The 21,790-nt window shown below is 40.7% G+C and overlaps 1 protein-coding gene across 1 annotated transcript in view; it reads right to left on the reverse strand.

The window, feature by feature from the left end:
- The window catches only part of LOC139333740 (carbohydrate sulfotransferase 8-like), a 179,524-nt gene that overhangs the window by 74,347 nt on the left and 83,387 nt on the right, over positions 1-21,790 (reverse strand). The window lies entirely within an intron of this gene.

The following is a 21,790-nucleotide window of genomic DNA, read 5'->3' on the forward strand; positions in this document are numbered from 1 at the left end:
TTAATGCTCACTGACTATTTGTTTTTTCATTTGCAAAGACACATACTATGTTTATATTCAGTGCATCACTTGCAGCACCACGGTCTTCTGTGTTCATGCGTTTGTGAATGGATGTGTGTGCTTCTCTCTATGTGTGTGTGCATGTGTAAGTGTGCATATGTGTGTGTATGTGTGTGTGTGTGTGTGTGTGTGTGTGTACGCATGCATACTTGAGTCGAGAAAGACAAGTTTCAGAGGAACAAGTAAAATGCATTAAAACCACTGCGCATAGGCCGTACAGTGCACACAGTGCTCTCAGTGTCAGGCAGCTGGACACAGTAGAACGCGAGGAGCAACTTAACCTTGCTCACCATGAAACAGAGAAATCTCTGGGGTCCATTCAGGACAATCCCTGCAGACTTTTTCCTCCCTAAAAGCTATTTCTCACCCCCTACTTGCTAATTAATGCAAGACCTGTAACTTTCTATCAGACTGCGTCTTTCTGTTTTTGCCCCCAGCCATCAGCCCTGGGGTCTCAGTGAGTACTGCCCTTGGCCCTTGGACCCCTGCTTCCTGCAGCACAACTATACAACTTGGCTTTGAGGCCTTGCCCAAGGCAACGTAGATGAAAATCAATGTGGGAACAGCGAGGGGGTGTTGGGATTATCAGATGAGGTGAGAGAAAATACAAATGATTGAGAAGTCAATTAACTTGTCTTATTGCTCATTCTAGTCCTTGCAAAAGTGGTGCAGACGTCATATACATAAATACTATAAGTTCAATGAGAAAGAAATTAATCTAGGTCATTGTTTTAGCACAGCTTTCATGTTATTATCCTATTTAGTCTCAACAGCCTGTGTTGCTGTTTCATAATAAATTGCTGGTGATTTAATTAATTATACATTGGTATTAAATAAAACATTAGGGAAATTATTTTTTATTGAATTAAGTGTTCACCTTGGCAATTAATCTACATTTAATATGTTCTGGCCAGTTTAAATTATGTAAATCACTGGTGGTGGCTGCACTATAAACCTCTCACACATACATATCCTTCCTTGAAATATTATGCAGATGACAGTGAATGTTTCTATAATTAACCTCCTCTATTAGTATCTTTGAAATACAACTAGCACTTTTTGCAGTGAGGGTTTTCAGCAGCAAGAGGCAAAGCTGAAGGGTAGAAACTATATTAAGAATGTTTTCAGGCAAGAACATTGTCTAATGGTGTTAAAGTAACACTGCTGAGAAAATACCTTGGGTGCTGTTGCTCATTAGAGTTGCCTTTAATAACCTGCCGTATGTGTTTATAACCATCATGTTCCCATTGTTATTCCGATGTCAAATAAAAAAAGGGCATTACAACCTGGTTTGTCACTATTATTTCTCTGGTTCTGGTTCAAGTGTGTTAAATGCTTTGTTTACCAAGCTTATAGTTTTGCTGTGCAGATGTGGCCACATGAAATTGAACAATAGTCAAATACAAAAACGTTATGGAACAAGTGCCTTTGTGTTTTAATTTTGGTAAAATCCTACTATCCAATTTAGAAATTGCCAAGTCAAATCCTTATTTGACTTGGCAATTTCTAAATTTGTCCATATTAAATATACCATATTTCAGGGTTTTTATGATTGGTGGGAATTACATGATAAAATACCTTAGCATGCATGAGAAAAAAAAAAAAAAAAAAGGCCTTGACTGACCATTCTTTCACAATGTACATCATGGTATGGCTGCAAACGCTGGCTGGCAAATGTCATTATCTTTCCAATTAGTAATAAAACGAAGCAGGCCATCTATGCATCTTGCATAATCACACTCAATTAATGAGGTTTGTCTTCAACATTTCATTTCATAGATATTAGCAATGCAGTAATGGATTTCCTGTCTTATATAAACAGATCAGACCTGGCTCAAATACTATTCGCAAATACTTATTAATGTTTGCTCTGACCTGCTGGGAGCCATGCAGGTGGGACTGACAATTCAGATGGTGTCAGATAAGCTGTCGATCACAGAGCAGTGGACTAAATTGAAATGCAAACCTGTATGGCACAATAGTATGCAGCGATGTAGTGATGTTCCTATGAGGCATTTGGAATAAAGGTGTCCATCAAATTGCAAATGTTATGCTACGCAGCATATTCCCGCCTGTACACCAGGGTGGAAATAATAGCCTATAGTGATGTTTTCAGGTTTAATAGAAGGATTGTGCTCTATAATTATTTAAATGCAAAAATTCGGATGCTTGAGGTTATTTTTGTATTATTCATTTGGACAACAACATGTTCAACAAGGTAAACGTATTAAGGCTGAAGTTCCCATTGATCAGCCAGCTCTGTGACACGCTTTTATCCTTTTGCAAAATATTGGCACACTTACTTTTCTGGTGAAGTTCATTTCACAATGCTGCTTCTAGTGTTGTTCAATATAACTGTAATTGTGCAGCTAAACTGCATGCTTGTAGCACTGATGCCTTTGCTCAGATGTGCAAAAAATCTGAGACTGGAGGAAACAACCGCCTGTGCAATGCATTGAAGGCAGCATAGTGTTAATTAATCAGTGCCAACTTAGTTGCATCTTAACACAATCACACCATCAGCCTAGTGCCCAAAATGGTAAAATGAGGGAGGAAGTGGATCCATGTAATAAACCTTACCTAACCCATAACCCTATCCTCAGTCTTCACCCTAAAATTTAATGATTTACATTAAGGTGACCTGCATTTTGTCCCCATAAGGCAGGTGAGTCCCCACAATGTGACTGCGTAAACAGATTTTTGTCCCCACAACGTGATAAATACCAGGTCTCACACACACACATGCACGCACGCACACGCGCGCACGCACGCACAGCTGATCTGCTGGACTGTTTGGTTTGTCGTGTTGTATCGGAGTTGCTCGGCTCGCTGTTGGTTCCACAGGTTCAAAAGCCTACAGGGAAAACTGTTGTTGCACCTGCTGGAAAATGGAGCTGCAACCTGAAGTTCAACGTGTGTTTTCAGCTGGTCTGACTAATTAGACCACTGATCAGGCCTTTTTCACAGCTAGCATTTTGACTTGTCATCGCAGGAATAGCACAAGTGCAACTGATAACACTAATGATGGCTCTGCTCAATGTAAGTGTCCCAGTAAGCCATGTCAGTGAGCCAGCAGCAGAGCCCTGAAACCTGCACACCAAAATGGAACGCAGCCATCACCGATGTTATAAATCACACATGCACTTTTCTTGCAAAGACATGCCAAAAAGGTCTATCTGTGCCAACTAAAAGGGGAATTATGTAAATTCACCAAACTCCATGTAGAGTTAAGAAGAATTATAGTGCCACGCCTGCACTCACATAATCTGAAGTTATGATATGAAACTCCATGATTAGACTTGATTAAATCATTTTTTATTGGTGTGGACTTGGTATAAGCCCCTTGACTTCCTCTCTCTCTCTCCTGTCCCCTACACATATCCATTTTGCTCAGTAATTAGGAAATTTTACGATGTATGTACTGTACTTAAATACACTTCAATACTTCGACTTTACTTTAGGGTTTTATTCGCTGCTACTTTATATTTATATTCCATTAAAGTTCAGAGGCAAGTATTGTACTTTTATTCCACTGAATTTATTTGACAGCTATATTTGTAGATCAAGATTTTATATACACATAAAATATTATACACTGTTATCAAAATATCCAACAACATAAAAAGTAGGGACACATTGATCTAAACTCATTGTCATAAATAATGTTAAATTAAAAATACTTCACAATGCATGAGCAGGTGACGACTGAATCGATGCAGCTTACAGCAATTAAATAAAACCTGTATTTAATGTAGACAGGTCACTTCTGGTCAATATCTGATCCGCTTCATAGGGTCAGTATCAGAGCGGTTAGCTGTCTGGTGGAGTGGATCAGTGCATCCCTAATATAGACAAGCTGAAATGATCCCCAGCTAAACATTAAAATGCTGCTTCCACAACCATCCTTTAGGAGTGCTATTTTCACTTTAGTAAATTTCTCAATCCACCACTGACCCATATTATTGTGTGTCTTTCACCGTGATGTTTTAGTTGTGCTAAAGATGTCAATTAAGCTCAGTCTGTAGACACTAATGATTTAAAATACACGTGTGGAAGGCTGATGGGCGCGTGGGAGCTTTGCAAAGGTGTCATTTCTATATCACTTGTGGAAAAGTGGGAGAAAAATAGTTCATCGTTCTTTATTGTCATCCCCATGCGACAGCATGTCCTCCCACCTTTCTCTTCCATCTCCCCAGGGTGGCTATGGCAACACAGCTCGAGAGCCAAATTTTGCTGGTGATGCTGTAGCTTTTGGTAACAATGTGGTGCATTTGCCAGTGGATCATAACTTTTCTATAAGCTCCCATTTTTACTACTGTTTTTGCATTGAAGCCGACCAATTCAACTGGGACGGGCAGAAGCGCAGCTCATTGTGGGAATGTTGCCAGGCTCCGGATCAGTCAGCAAAAATAATTAGGTGTTATATTACCAAGTGTCATATCTAGTGAGAGACTGAAGCCATCCATTTGGGATCGATTGCACTCACTTTGTGTGGGGGAAAAGTAATAAACATAATTATGCTTTTTGCTGCTTTTTGAATCGAAGCCGCACAGTGTGACTGAATGGGCTGTGTGTGCGCACTCGAGCAGAACACCTTGCCAATTACCACAAATCATAGTCAGCTGGTTTTCTACCTCTTTTAATAGGACTCAAAACTTCCCTCCCTGTCTCTGCTTAGCATCGCTGAGCAAGGCCCATTCAACACTTCCATCTAATGTCATGCTCATTAGAATATAAATTGGTTTACGATTACTACCTGGGACTTTGCAACTGGACCAACTGATAATGATTTGACCAGAGGCAGAGGGGATCAAAGGACAGCGTGGTTAGTTTTGAGCATGTACACAGTCAGTGTAGCTGATACAACTATATAATACCTTCCTTTTCTTCTAGATTCATTGTCATATGTTCGCTGTGTGCTAATGAAAATAAATAAACAATATTGAATGCTATCCATTTCCTTTTACACTTTTGAATGAAGCTGTTTAATATAAGAAACCTGTAGAGACTCAAGGGCCATACAGATCCTCAGCTAACTTAGCGACAGTGCTATCAATCCCTGTTTATTCCCATTACCATAAGAAAGAAATGAATTCTGAATGTTTTTCACCTTGGTGTCACTGCAGGCAGGACAGGCTTGATGTTTGAATTCAGTCCCTACACAAGGATGCAATTTTATGCAGTTTGTTGCTGACACACTGAACATATAGCTCATGTTCATGACTCGCCTCATGTTGTGATCACATTTGCTGTTGCTTTGAATCTTTTTCATGCTGTTCAAATTTCAAAGCAATCCCTCTTTTGCACTGAAATAAATTCTACTTGCTGAGTGGCAGTATGAACGGACTGTAATTTAAAGTTATGGTCAGAAAAAAAAAATAGAAAGAAAAGGTTTTGCTGGGAAATGCATGAGTTTCTTTTCCCTAGTGAACCCCTGTCTTTGCTATAGACCCCATTAAGTTGCCACAAAGCTACATATAAAACCAAGCATTATATGTCACTTTCAGACCAATGAATTTCCGTTGAACGTGCCAGAATGCGAAAGGAAGCATATTTCTATCAACAATGACAACAGGGTGTTAAGTAGCCACAACAAATCCAGTTTTCCGCCTGTGATTCACTGTTCTTACCAAAGATTGGGAGCTATTGTTTAATGCCACGCTTCTGCTCTGGTGTCAAACACATGGAAACACAGCTCGAGATCAGGGGACGGAGAGTCTGAGCCTTCAGACCTCCTCCCACTCCCTACACGAGCAGCCAACGTGACGTAGACGTGTTGATCCCTGTCACAGGCGGAGGATCCCGATATATTACATCCTGATTGATTCCAATATCCTGCCACACACAGAGCTTGACATTTATACTGAATTAAAAAGTAGAAGTATAATTAATTCACATTGCTGCTCAGCTTAATAATACTAACTTCCATCTTCAACACATTGAATTAAATCGAGCATGACTTATTGGAACTGTGGAATGGATGTTTGGTTCAAATAAGCATTCTTATAGAAAACAATAAATCTGCCTAATGGACTTTGATACAACTGCCAAGCATCTAATGTCTTACTCTGTTTTTGCTAATGTGCTCTGTAAGAAAATGGTTATAGATGCCTGTAACTCACAGGGTTCTGTAATACATGCATATGAAATGTTTATATTAATAGATTTGTGAAGATGTTAACCATAATTGTTTACAATTACTGAAAAAAGCATTGCAGTAATCAGAATACAATTACTTTTAATAGCTCATTTATTTTGAATTGCTTAATATTCATGTTGAATGTATGTGTTGTGTATAGAGGCCAGTCTCATTTTTGTCATGAAAAGTCTTTTCAGCATTTTTGAGGGCACAGCGGTCGCCATCTTTGTTGTGTATATTTTACCATGCTTCCAGGTATCATTTATTATGAGGTCGGTAGGAAAGACACTGTTTACTTGTTCACCCTCATGCTGTCCTTCTGCTCTGCAGTAATACAACAGTCTGACTCAGAAAATCCAGTTATTTCCAAACTCTGAACAAAAGCGCTCTCTCTCTCTCTCTCTCTCTCTCTGTCTGTCCCTGTCATGTCTGCTCACCTGCAGTACCACAGCTACCTGAGCTCTCCACCGCAAAGCAGCGAAAAATCCAGAAGCCGGATTTACTCACTTGATCTCTAAAATATTGTTCACTGTCTGGGTTTCATTTGACAGAAGAAGCCAAAATGTTGGATAATGAAGACATTTTCTTTAGCCAATAGCTAGAGGAAGAGCTTTGCTGCTGCATCTCATATACAGTAACTCTCAGAGTATTGTACATGACCTTAGCCAGTCCAGAAATGTTTTTCGTCCAAGAACTGGTCACGTCAGATAACACGTTAATGAAGGTAAGATGTAACAGGTCGAGTGGATCAAAGCACTTCTGAGTAAGAGATATTTTTATCTGCAGATGCACGCAGGTTGTTAAATACTTTGACACTCAAGACACTAATCAGTCCATTTGTCCATTCATAGTGGCACTGAGAGAAACCTTGAGATTGTCACCTGCTCAGACATTGAATGAAGTCTTTGTCGATGCGAGGAAATAAGACACTGTGCACCACCTCGAACCTGTCCAACAGATTGACTGATCTACCGGTTCATCCTGTGGATCACTACACTTTTGATACATTTCAATTAAACTACTGCTTTATCCACAGGTCACAACGGCGCTGTATGTCTGGAGTTTGTTGTCGTGTCAGCACACCTATTCAGATAATCAGCATTTATTTCAAGCAAAACACTTGTATAATACAGTTGATGTGGAATTATGCAAATGCTGCAGGAGGAGTTAATCTTCAATATTGCTCATGAAAGATATTATGCAGTTTTCTCTCAGGAGATATTGCATGCAGTTTCCCATTATAAAGAATCATGAAAGAAGTTTTGACAGCTTTGCAGTGGCAAAATCAGCAAGAAAAATAAGAGCTACCACTACAAGAGAATAAAGAAAAACATCGCCACTCTTGCAAGCATTAGTCACATAATAATAATAATAACAAACTTTATAGAGCACTTTTCTAAACCAACGGTTTTAAGTGCTTCACACTAAGCAACAACTTCACAAGTAGATCCTAAAAAACAATGTCTGCTTGATGAGCAAATAAAACCAATTACAGCATGACCAGAAAAGGGGCAGTCAATAAAAATCAAGGAAAACCAGGAAAAGCTCTCTGAAAAAGATGTATGTTAAGCAGAGCTTTAAAAGAGGTCACTGATTCTGCTGACCTGATTTCCTCAGGACGTTTGTTCCATAGCTTCTGGGCTCTGACTGCAAACGCTCTGTCACCTCCAGTTTTCAGCTGTGCCAAAAATTTCTAAACAGATAAAAGACCTCGACCCGAGGATCTCATACGGGACAAAGAGGTCAGATATATAGCAAGGAGAGAAGCCGTGGAGAGCTTTAAAAGTACAGAACGATCTTAAAATCAATTCTAAAGCATACTGGGTGCCAGTGCAAAGAAAGCTAAAACAGGCACGATGTGGTCACTTCTCTTGTTAAAAGCCTGGCAGCTCAGTTTTGTACAGTTTGCTCAGTTCTGGTGCCAATCAATAGATTTTTGATTGAGGCAGGTGAAGAGGCAGCTGCAAAAGTCAAGGCGTGAGGAGATGAAGGTGTGTAAAGTGGTCTCTGTGTCTTTGAAAGATAAAATAGATCGTATTTTGGAAACATTTCTAAGATGATAAGAACATATAACAACATATAATCTGCCTTGCGCGTTCAGCTTGGTCCAGCATGGCACTATTGCTTTCTGGCAGGTTATAAGAAAGAATTGCCAACAGGCTGGCAGGTTGCACATCATAAGAAGCCGGGTGGGAAAAGCTTTATATGAAATATGAAGATATAAAAACAGCATACAAAGACTTCATAGTCACAACTTGGCAGTAATATATAAGGTTGAACCAGATATGTATAACTTATGTATGGCCAAAGATGTTTTTTACGTTCCTAAGGAAAAACAGCACACCAGTTGTAATCAGAGTAATAACACTTAGAATTTCTCACGATTATGGATATTAATAAATGGATAATAATTTATCTCAGTGACACTGATAATGGCAGACCACTCCAATGAGTGAGCGCACAGAGACTGTGCCTGCTGTAATAATACGCTCAATATCCTTTTGTTCTCAGCACGGCATGTGGTACAGATGCGTCTGTAGTGGCTCCATAGTAAGTGGCCAGAGGTGCAATAAGGTCCAGCAGACTGTGAGGAAGCTTTCCTGAATTCAATGGGTTGCATAAAACAAACAATGCCGAGCTATAAAGAAGAGCTTCAACAACACGCCGCGTAGAAATGGCCACAGCAGACAAACAAGACATTTCATGGCCATGTAGTGGAATTAATGATATTGCTTGTGTTTTCTTCCTCTTCTTCTTTATTTATTTATTTATTTCTTTTTTGACATACCTGTAATAAACTAAACACAGCTCCTGGCTGTGCGTCCTCAACCTCCCCTACAGTAATGACAGACCTTTTGACAGAAATGCCCAATCAAAGCAGCAATGGGTCAATGTGGAGATGTTCCAGGAGTGTGAGTTATAGCTGGCTTCAGAGTGTTATTTTAATGGGGCTCCAAGCAGTGGCTGTAAAACCTTCGGCAGCTTGTTGGCTCTGCAGGCACCATTCATGTGTATCTCTTAGTTGACACAAGCCATATAAAAGCTCTGTGACATGGGGGCTATCTGTGTAACATAGTGTCCCAACTCAGGGGACTTTTTAATACTGACGCTGGATAATGACTTCAAGGTCTGCTTCAAGAGGCAGTGAGACAAATGAACTCGCTGAGTTTTTTTCTGTGACAGCATTAAAGTTATGGTGCAACATCACAGTTTATATACATTCTAGACCCCAAATATGAGGCCTCTTGATTGAACTCTGTCAGAGAATATGACGTGATTTTTAAAAAAAAAAAAACCTTAAGTGCCCCAAGGGCAGCCAGAACAAGTCACATGACAAAACTGTTGAGCAGTTTTGCTGTGAAGGGGAAGGCCCATCACTTGGAGTTTGATAAATCAACCTTTCCCAGAGCTCCTTTCACACCCACAACATGCTGCTATGAATTATACTTGACATTTCTCCCCCACATAATTTCTCTCCAAATGGCACCTTACCCCACACTTTTGAAGTTCACAAATAATAATAAAAAAACTCTGATACATTTTTTTTACTCTTGAGTAGAATTGAAAAAGAGTGAGTAGTTATATATAAGTGGGATTTTGTAATTAGTTTTCTGTGACCCCGGAAACAACAGGCTATTATCCTCCTGGCAGTTTGCACCCATGCTGCCTCCTCTCAATTTACAACATAATCACTGGCCAGTGCTCAAAACCTCTATTCAAAAAAAAAAAAAAAAAAAACAGCTCTCAGTATTCACAGCAGTCCACCCAACATCTTCATCATGAGATAATGTGCTTCATGTTTATTCCGCCCAGTGCTAAACCCTGTTTGATGATAAATTTATCACCATCATGTTCTCGCACTGCTTCTTTCAGAGGCCTCGTTTCATCATCGTAAAAGCAAGAGTGAATCAGTTTGCAAGTTGACAGAAAACACACACGGCCTGTAACTGACCACACACAGTCCTAGGCATGTGTATGCTTTTATACCCACAAACGTAAACAACTGACACACTTAAAATCAAATGTACACACACACACACACACACACACACACACACACACACACACACACACAGACGTAGATGTCTTATGTGTCTCTAAGAACTAAGAAGATCTCAAGAACAATGGCTGTCTTCATTTCCTCCCCACAGAGAACATCTCTCGATCATGTCAGCTCGCTCATCATGTCATCAAATCATTCATTTTTGTGTGTCACTCTTCATAAAAGACATTGGTACAACACAAAGGGGGTCTAATTACTGTACACTGAGAATCTTTTATCAACCATGGCTGTATTATAATAAGACAGAGTACGTGCAGGCATAGGGAGCGTAGATGTGTGGCAATTCACTCAATAGCTGTTACAGTAATAGACTCGGAAAACGGGAGTGGGGGGTTGGGGGGGGGGGGGTTTATTCATTTGACATGCAAATCAAATAAGAAGTAATAGCTGTCGACACTGAATTCGCAGGGGATCACAATCTGCAATTCCATGATGGTAATAGAACCAATATTTGAACATACACTGTTATTAGTCTGTAGACGAAGCTGTAATTTGATGTGATTTCCCATATGGTTCTTCCACTTGTATGTCTCTTTGAAGAAAATGGATTGGATTCATTGATATGGGTCATGTATGGGATGGCATGTGACCCCGATGATGTGTATTTTTCTGCATTTGTGGTTCTCCGGATCCAAGATTATAAAAAACAAAACTAAACATTGAAGAGTTTTTATAGCAATCAAATCTTATCAAAGTGGTAAGATGTGTTAATGTACTGAGTCTATACAAATATAACATAAAGTTTAGGAAATAATGTCTGTGATATCACCACATGTCAGCCAATCCAATCCAGTGCAGAGGGACACAGTTGTAAATATTCATAAATTATGTCTGTGAATTATATACAACAATAAACTCTGAATTAGTAACTGACCAAATCTCAGACTTTTCAGACAAAAACATTGAATTTAAATGTCACAAAACTGCATGTGCCTTCTTCAGATGTGCAAAACAGTGGCAAGGAAAAACTAGGCTACAAAACATTGTGTTTTGAAGTGTTTGCATCATACATAATGCATTAAAACGGAAATTCCAGCAGTTGCCAGACTACACTGTCCTGACCACATTTGTCCATTTGTGTCAACCATTGACCAAAATATAGATCTGATCCCACCAAGGCGACATCATCTGTAAAATTAATGAGAGCTACTCACCATAACCCTGTAATACACAAGTGTACATCTAAAGCTTGTTATCCAAAGTATTATCCAAAAAAATCACCTTGCGTTCACACCTCAATGTTGCAAGGCCAGAGTGCTGCACAGCTGCAGGTGCACATGTGAACACAAGAGAGTCCCTGTAACCATAGAAACTCTCTGGTGACAGGCTGGCAGAGGAAACATTTAGAGCAGAGAGGGCTATGGGCTGATGTTTGCACTATATTAGGAATTAATGATTCATGGACAAATAAATCACGCATTTTTTATTTATAAAGTATGCGCTTATTAAACCGGGGGACACTTGTCTTTTGTTTCAGGATGCCGGACAAATAATCAAAAAGCAGGACTATTGCATTCAAATTGACCTTTGCCCTACCTTTGGTAAATGTTTGCTCCCATCTGGGCAGCTTCTAGGAAACCCACATTTAGGCTGACAGCAGGGAGTCTGGATGGAGAGATGAGCAAGGTGCAACGACTGTGACCGAGTGACACCAGTCAATCTCGCCCGTATTCTCATTTGTTTCTTGGTCTACATATCTTCTTGAAGGAAGTAAATTCACCACCACAATGCAGATCCTCACATGTTCATAAACATCTACCATCTAGCAGCCACATTTAGTATGAAACACATCAGCATTGACGTTGATACCTGGCCATGTGTCAACACATACCATGCATACCATTCATGTACTGCATGTATGGAAGAATAGATAATGCCAGAAAAGGCTGGGCTGAATGGAACTGAGAGAAAATCATGTGTTGCGTTCCTTCATGCAGCCATACCAGCTGATGGTTAAGAAGAAGAAGAAGAAACATACTTTTACTTTTATCACACACAACATCATGCACAATGATGTTGTGATGATTCGTGAAATTCTTATTTCTCTGCATCTAACCCATCCATCGTCTGCCTTCCTCCACGGCAGACTAGGAGCGGTGGGCTGCCAGCCGACAGCGGTGCCTGGGGACCCAGTTCTCCTTTGTCACCGTTGGTCAGGTGGTGATTTTCTTGCATGTTTTTAATGGGAGTATATTTTTATGGAGGATACCCCAGGTGAACACGGGGAGAACATGCAAACTCCACACAGAAAGGCCCCCTTTTTCTCTTGAGCAGTGGGCACCGAAGGCATGGTGGAGGACACGCCACCAGCGCCCACAGCGGGATTTGAACCGGGACCTTCTAGCTGTGAGGCGACAGTGTTACCACTTGTCCCACCGTGCCACCCAAAAGTATATTGATTAGAAGTAAAGTATATGGATTAGAAATGCTCTCAGATTTTCCAGCACCCTTGGGCCAACGACCTTCCCGTTCTATAACACTGACATCTCCTTGGACCTGGTGCAGCTCTTGGAGCTCCTCTCTGTTCATGCTCTCTCTAAGGCCTCACTGGGGAGCTCTTTCCCAGACAACATCATACAGCCGCCAAAGTTAGGATACAAGGCACTAGCTATTAAGAGTCACTGAAGCCCTGTTTCACCAGATAAAGTGATGTTGCTTATAACAACACTTGGTGATATGGTGTAGGGGCACTCTGGTGTAACTATCACTTGAGGGCTATTTATGAAAAGTACACAGCTGCCCATGTTCATTAAACTTCCATGTCATTAAATGAGGTGAATGAAGCAGCACCAAATCCAACTATCAATCCGAAGCTGAAATTAATATAAAATAAAAAACCACATGGCTCCCCATAAGCTATCAATCTGCAGATCCAAAGCCCTGAATCATTTGTGCAGTGCTTGGTTAAGTGATTGAGAAAATTGTTTCCTCACTAAATCAATGGAACATTTTAGTCTAATTAAAACTGACATTCATCATAAACTACAGTATTTGGGAACACATGTTTTCCAATTTGTAGAAGTGTATTTGAAAATGGAGGACCAACTTCGTCAGCTGGCTACTGAGAATCTTTCTTGTGTCGATTAAAAGATAAATGCACACAGCAGATTTCTTTCTGGCTTTCTTTGGACTCACAGGTGAGAAAGTCTCTTTAGGCGCCTGTAAAATAATCAGCAATGGTGAATAAATATACGCTGATCAATGCATTCAAAGCAGCTTTCGATGAAGTCACCCCAGGGTTACTGCATATGTAACCAGCCGTGAATCCCTGAGATTCATATTTTCTAGTTGAGAAAGAAAAATAAGTTTGTCTTGTTAGTTGTGGGTGATTTGATAAATGGCCACCCTTCCTGGTGTGCCTCTCCCATGATACGTGTCAACTTGGAGAGGATTCTCGCCTGTCTCATAATGTGCTGCTTGGAAATTGCAGGTGTGTGCTTCACTGATATTTACATCAGCATACTAACAAGCACCATTACTGTGTGCATGCTATATCTCCCCTGCTTTTGGACAGTCACAAATAGTGAGGCTGGACATGTTTTTTGCTGAATCCTGGTGATGAGGGTAATGAATTGTGTTCTGCATATGGCACATTGATAAACTCACTTCATGCCATTAATCAGCAGCAGAGGGAAATGGGAGAGTCTTGGGAATGTGCTGTGATTGACAGGCTAATTTAGTGAGAGGAACAGCTCTTCTTGCTGTGAATATGGCTCTGCTTACATCAGCTGATTAAAGGTGGCTACTGTGAGGAGGAGACTGCGCCATGGAGTTGTACGGTGGGTCAGTTTTGGTAGGATTATGTTTTTGTGGTAGGATCAGGTTTGTGTGGTGGAGTGAGTGACAGAAAGGAGACGGAGGGCTATGCACAGTCGAAAGCTTTCCAAAGATGGTAGATGCTTGGTCCATCTACAAGCATGTCAACACTGGAATTGATTGGATAGGAAGGGATTATTTGCTGTTTTGATTGCCCACATAAAAGCCGATCGCACTGTGTGATTATCTTAGTCTCATCCTCCTCCCACAACAGCAGAGCGGAGATGGCATTAGACATCAGCCTCACCCTCAGTCTCAAAATCTTATATGCATTGCCTCTCCTTTGAATTTCTTCCGAGGGCAATTCTTCCTTTCTATTAGCATCTCATCTGGCCTTACACATTGAATTTTCTCACTTTACATTTGTGTGCCAAGCAGCGCTTCTGCTTGAATAGCAGAATAATCCAATCAGCTGGGAGTGCCTCAGACCCAAGACATCTGACCTCTACTGAGGAATCTTGTCAAAGAGCCTCTTATTTCAGATAATAATTCTCCTGTTTTGTTTGTAGAGCCTCATTTCTGCTCTATGCTCCCATCCAATGTCATGTTTTTGTAAGACACCGGGAAAATGCCATGGAATATTTATGAAAGAGGAATAATACTAAATAAACATCTAGAGGTGGGGGATGCTCACACAATGTTTGTTTACATCCTCATGTGGATGTCATCATGAACTTCTTCCTCATCACTGAGAGCAGATTTAATCAATCTAAAGAAAAAAAGTGGGCTATCATCACCTTTTGCAATTATACTGTATCTGTATGAATTTAGCTCTGATAAGTGAATTTCATTTGTGTTAATGTGACGCTTTAATACTTTACCTTTCCATGCGTCTGCTTTTAGAAGCTTTAATAATTCATTATTGCGGATAGAGACAGGTGTATGATGAAATTTGCATTGCTTCAAAGTCTTTCATTTTTATACTGAACAACAGTTTATGTGTCAGGGTGCACGTCATAATCAAGTTTCACTATTTTGAAGGTGATATAAATCCTATAATAGACAGGTATGTATGAACCGTGGAAAGAATCATTTAACAACCAGCAAAAGCACATTGACCTCAATTGCATTAAAACACACAGAAACTATTTTTTATCTTAATGTCATGCAAATTCAGCTCCTCACAGTTCATTTACTCAATTATCATAATGAGTCCTTTGCTCAGTCCAAGGAGTCCAAAAATAAAGTCCAGTGCTCAGCAGAAAAATATCCTCTGTGGAGTCCCTTTAGTCCTTACACAAAGTTGCAATCAAAGCAAGACATAGCCTATTGCAATTCCCACACAACCAGACACAAACTGGGGAAATATATATAGCTAAAAAGAGAAAGCCTGTAGGAGAAGCATGAGTTGACCAGGTTTCTAAATGAAGTGAACAGATCCCTAAGAACAGCTGAAAGAGGACCAAATGACAGCAACAAGGTCAGTTGCTGAGAGCCCACAGTTAACAGTAACACCGCTGTTTGAGACAGCGCCACACGTATTACATCATGTGACAACTGTGGGCTCTAAAACGTAATCTCAGGGAACCCTCCGCCTTGGCTAGTAGTTTGGCTCCCTTGACAGACTGTCCAACAGCTGTCCACTTGTGTTTGCCTTGTGCTGTCTTCCACACTCATCTGCGGTGAGGCCAATCACCTAACCTGCCAACACAGGAAAAGTGTGGCACGCCCTCCTACACTGCTCTGATAAGGACTCTGTGCCTGCTACTCAAGTTGTGAACCTTCCCTTTCCGCCGGGGCAAAAGCCTACAGTAATGCACCAGTGACTTTTAGAAAATGATATATAATCAACCCTAAGACTTGGCTGTTAGATGACAATGAGTCCGGGGTAAGAGGGCATTAGACCTTAAAAGCCTCCAGAAATAGTCCATCCATCCATTGTCTATACCCAACTATCCCTTTCCGGGGTTGCGGGGGGCTGGAGCCTATCTCAGGTGTCAATGGGCGAGAGGCGGGGTACACCCTGAACCGGTTGCCAGCCGATTGCAGGGCTCCTGAAATGGTATTAATTGTATATAATTGCTTTTGAAACAGGATGTTGGGACAGTATGCTTTCATGCACGACTGTAAACCACTGGAATGTACTGTACATAGAGAAAGTAACAGGACACAGGGCACTCCATTCTTACAGAGGAAGGCCCACACAAATGGCAGATGCTGCGGGTATAATGTGGTGATGAGTTTGTGTGCATAAGCTGATAGTACGGCCTCTGCTGTATATTTGGTTACTCTCTCGAGCAGATAAGTACTGCATTTACTTCCCACCTCTGCTGAGGAGGTACTTCGAAGTTGCAAGTGAGTGTTTGTAACCCTTCAACATGAAACCATGGAGGTTCTGCTGCTGCAGAACAGTGTCACTGATTCTTAAATCACATTATGCTTGTGAAACATTATTTAAGGGACTGTTTATCAGCAATAACAAGGAATCTTTCAGGCTGTGCTGCTGTGAACTGACGTCTTCTGTTGTTAAGTCACATTATGCTTATGAAAAATTATGCAAGTAGTCCAAGTAATGGTAGAATATTAATGAGGTGTAATTTTTGACTACTGGTGAGGACACGGGAACGCACTGCAGAAAAGGCTAATTACAAGAACATGATAAGTTATGGTTTAATGGGTTTTCAGCTCTACAGTGCTTGCAACATAAATCTTATTTACCAGTCTTCTCCAGATGCAAGCACATCTTTGGCTCTGGATCTATGCTTGTCATGCCAAATGCAATCATCCAACATGTCCCATCTGTGACATATGCGAGGTGCTGTTATGTTAGGTCTATCACGTAAGTTGTCAATCCTCTGTTGTGTTGCTGCCTTGTAACATGTCGGCAACAACTAGTTTCCTATCTAATGTGTCAAATTAAAACAATTCTGGTGAAGTCAAATACCAAAGACAGAGGCAGAGAGGATGAGCAGTATTCACTTGCACTCGCTTGCATGTGGGGAAACCTCTGCCATAGTAATATAATCCTCATCCAAGGCCTTCAGATTTAGTAAAAGGACACAGAGCCTGAATCTTTCATTAAATGAAGGCTTATTTCATTATTTAGAAGGTGTTATTTTCTGCCTCAGTTCACAAGCTAAATGCCAACTGGCAACTCCAAGGCCTATTTAAATGAGTCAGATCCTGGTCCCATCTGCCCTACTGGTTCCTTCACTCTTCCCTGCAAGTGGGTGGGCAGACTGGATAATGCAGTCAGCTTGCAAGATGCAGACTGGCTTCTGCTGTGTCATCTGTCTTCCCACTAAGCATCCTACTCACCTGTGCCAAAGCCATGGTCTCAGCAACATGCAGACCTCACAGCCACAGGTAGGATCTTTTTCATTTGGAGCACTTCAGCTGCTATATTGCACACAGTGTTGACAGGAAATTGTGTTTTATACTCTGCTCACGGCGATGCTACTGTGTATTTGAACAGCTACACCACTGGGGCAGGCAGGAGAGGGGGCCTGTGGAGCAGGTACCAGGTACCTTGTTGAGAGACCCTTCATTAGAAATATAAGCCTTGCTTTTGGAAGTACTGGTCGTATTACCACTGAGACGATGTCCACATGTTTAAACATTAATGTGTTATAGAGTTATCTGCTTGGTGGCTCTTATAATCTTTGGAGGTGTATACATACTATATCCTCCGTTCACATGCTTTGATGATGGTTGCTCACATTGTTCTCTCATGTTACTGCCTTAGCTTGTCTGCACTGGAGTCACCATAAGAAATTAATGCATATTAACTGTACTCTATAGCCTTTTCTCATGAGCCACGAAGAGAGCACATTCCTGTCACCTGTCATTGACATGAGAGCCATGCATAATGATGTCATGTACTTCTGGATTTTGTGTGCTTAGGGAATGAATAGTTGCAGTTTCATAGACTGTCAAATGGAGAGCATCATTACACACAGCTCCGACTGCTGAGGGATCATTTGAATAATATAGTTGGTTACATTATTATCTGTTTCATTCATTATTGGCTGGTAGAGTGGTTCTGTTGCCATTACAGAGGGATAACACTTCACTGTATGAAACATTTAATTTACTGAGCTGGGTTTGGCATAATGCTGTGCGCTGTCTCCAAGGAGGAAACCATTATCTGCAGCTCAGAAATCCTCTCTCCATAGAAAGTCTTCAGCTTCATAACAAACAAAAACTGGCTTTCCCCCCCTTTACTTAATTTTCCAAATGACTTAGTAAATAACTCTCTGCTGAGGAATGAAGCAGCTTCCATTGCTACTTATCAGGGGATTTGTGTAGCTTTGAGTGCTAAACAAGAAACAGAGTCAGAAGAAATAAAAGAGCCAGCACAAGCCTATAACATAACATCTGCTGACATCAGCCGTTAAGTGAAATATGACCATGGTGAGCACTTTCATAAAAAAAGACACAGTTTTTGTTGTTTGTGGTCCAATCTGCTAATCTACAGAGAATTTTTACAGCATGATGAAAATCTCTGACTTAATTAGAAGATTTGGCACCCACCAGTCTTGTTTCCCTAGACAGCGATGTGCTCTCTTGTTACAACGATCAATAAAATAATTCCCCATTTTGCCAGATGCCCTGTTATCTAGAGCGATGAGTTTGTTATCCTGTGAAAATGTGGAGATCTTGAGGTCTACCCTCCGTTTGCCCATTGAGCTCCTGTGTTTTTCCACTCCTTTTGTCTCCTGTCTGTCTCTCCTCTGTCTGTCATGTCAGTCTGTATCACTGCAGGACGTGGCCGACAGGTTGGGCTCAGCCTCCTCTCCTCCTGAGCACAGCTGCGCTCAATCAAGCAATCAAGATTCACCTGCCTGCACAGTGTATAAGCACCAGGGCTTCAGCCAGTATTCGCTGAATCGTCAGTCTACCTGCATGGTAACAAGCAAGACCGAGAAGATTGCTAAGTACCTTTTGTCAGTTTTTGCCTTGTCTGCTGCCTGCCTTCCTGACCTTCCTTTTCTGTGCCTTTGCTCAGGTGCCAAATGCTCACCTGTCCTCGCCTGCACCCTGCCAGTCTGCTCTCACTGAAGAAACTAGACCTGTCACATCCCGGACTCAGTTACTGTGGATCCTCTGCCCAGTCTGGATTCACCTGTTGCACATTCTGTGAATATCCATTAAACTGTTAACTTTTCATCAGTCTCCTGTCTGAGAGTGGCATCCTGGGTCTATTCTATTCTATTCTATTCTATTCTATTCTATTCTATTCTATTCTATTCTATTCTATTCTATGCAAAGGGATAGCATGACTTGCACATCCTCAACTATATTGTCAACTATATTCCTCACAGATGACATTTCTGATATTGGAGGACTGTTAAAATTAATGTTTAAAGCTGAGAGATGTCTTATTATTTTTTGTGATACTTTATTGATCACATCTACTTCCAATGAAGTAAGAACAGGGGGTCAGCCAGAGGGCAGGGTCCCTGGAGTTGTATTGTCTTCTCTTTATTCAGCTCAAGGTGAATGCTGTATCTACACACCACATGCAGTTGGTAGTGAAATGCATTAAAACTGGTGTCAATATTGTCATGAATTACTTCCACATACAGGTCTGCAGTAGGGAGTAGGATGAAAATGAATTTCTGTACTGTGAGGAATCCGATCATAGAAAAAATGCAAGGTGTTGTTGTGTGTTATAGAAAAAAAAACACGGTAACTTATATATTAATTTTCTCATCCATTACTCATATGCTTGCGTATCTCGATGAAGGGAAGGTTGATGTTAAGGCCCATACAGCTAACACTGCAGCATTATTGGCAACACAATAATGGCGTCTTCCTCTTAACTTTGAGTTTGGAGGTTGACGTGTTGTTTTTAGTTGAGGAAGTAAAATCAGACTTGGCCTGAATAAATCAATTGTTACACCTGAAACACTTCACCTTGTTCAGCATTTTTTATAATGGGCAAATATAGCTCTGCTGTGGCAATAACTAGTGCAATGAAGTCAAACAAAAATGATTCTACAAAATTAAAATGGTTTTGAAGCCTAAACCAAACAAATTGTGATTGGCTAAAACATATGATCAATCCATCAATCAACATACCGCTTACATTTCTTTGAGGGTTTATGGTTTCTTAGATGTTTTTCATATGAACAGAAGCCTAAAAAGCACAAGCAAGCCACACAAAAGCATCATTATAAAGCGGGTGCACATATCAAATCTGCGTTTGGTCTGTATTGGCCACTAGGCTGCAATGAGAGCTTTTTAGGTTTCGCTTTCAAAGCTTTGCTTAAATCTTATATTTGCATTTGTTTGTTTCCCACTGGCCTGTTCTCAGGAAATAATCAGAAGTAGAGCTGTAAAAAGAATCAGCAGTAATTAGAGTAATTAAGAAAGCATCGGGCAGGCTGTGTTTTTGATGCCATGAACCACTAAGCACAGTCCCTGGGTGGTAATTACATGTATACACTTCCAGCCTGAGCTTTGTTCAAGGTTTTGCTACACTGGCCTTGAATTGTATAAGAGTTGGTTATGCATGCAGGAGGACATAATTGTGCTGCAGAAACAAAAACATGATCTCAATCTGACGCCATCTTCTAAAACTGCATCTTGGGAAATAATCAGGTATGCAGTGCTCACTCCTGCAATTACTGCATGCCTGAAATGGAGTGACGGCAGCTTTAAGATTTATAGCAGGTGTTTCAGCTGCATTGGGAAATCAGTTTTTGGCCTGAACATAAAAGGTGAAGGAAGACATCCTTGTATCTACTGTATGTCACATTTTGAAGGTTCATATTTCACTGCATGGGTTGGATTTCATCAAAATGACCTTGCTGCATGGTTTCATTGGTGATACTCATCCTCTCTGCCCCGAATGCACCTGTCCCACTCTCTCTCCTACGCTAAACATTGTCTTATGATTACAGCTTGTGTGAGGACAACTTTCCATTTCTAACCTCACTGTGAACCTCTCCACTGGGAACACACTATATCAGGTGTGCACCTGGTGACCAGACCTGGTGTGATACTGATAAGATTTGTTTTCCAGATCTCTGCACCACTGATGCAGTTGTGTCTAGCTGAAGAGACATGTTGACACACTATTACATCTATCTATTACATTTACATTCTGCTTGACCTATCCTGCCTCAAACCATCTGACAGTTTATCTCCAAGGAGAAGCCTAAAATCACATATCGGACATCCCATTCCTCTCCATCCATCCCCTCCCTGTCAATTACAATGGTCTGCTTGTTAGACCCGTGACACACATCAAATCTTGAGTGCAGCTTTCACAAAATTAATGCCAGTTATGGTAGGCATTAAATGTTAGCATAATGTAAACGTGAAATCTTTGTAAATGGCTTTGAAGTAAGAGGGTTAAAAAGTCAGTTCTTGTTAATTAACAGAGATTTGCACCCAGCAGGTACTGCCATGTGGAATATGTTGCATTGCCAAATTATTATGCAAATCTGGACTCCTATCTGCACAGGAAAGGGTTAATGGAAAGCAACACTAATTTCCAAATTGATGTAATTTAATGGTATATTAAAAGCCAAAGCTGGGTGATATTCATCATAATCACAGCCCACAAATTTTAGGACTGTTGTAACATCATGTTGGCTCTTCTGTTTTAGAGTAAACGGCCATGAGACACTGAGAGACAATGAGTATGAAATGCATATTTTGACTTGTTCTTGATCAAGTTTAATTGATGCATAACTTCACAGGGTTTGCTAATCCATTGTTATATTCTCAGAGTAAAACAAACCTCTGACTGGAAGGTGTTG

This window comes from Chaetodon trifascialis, chromosome 1 (assembly GCF_039877785.1).
Source record: "Chaetodon trifascialis isolate fChaTrf1 chromosome 1, fChaTrf1.hap1, whole genome shotgun sequence".
In the NCBI taxonomy this organism is placed as follows: domain Eukaryota; kingdom Metazoa; phylum Chordata; class Actinopteri; order Chaetodontiformes; family Chaetodontidae; genus Chaetodon; species Chaetodon trifascialis.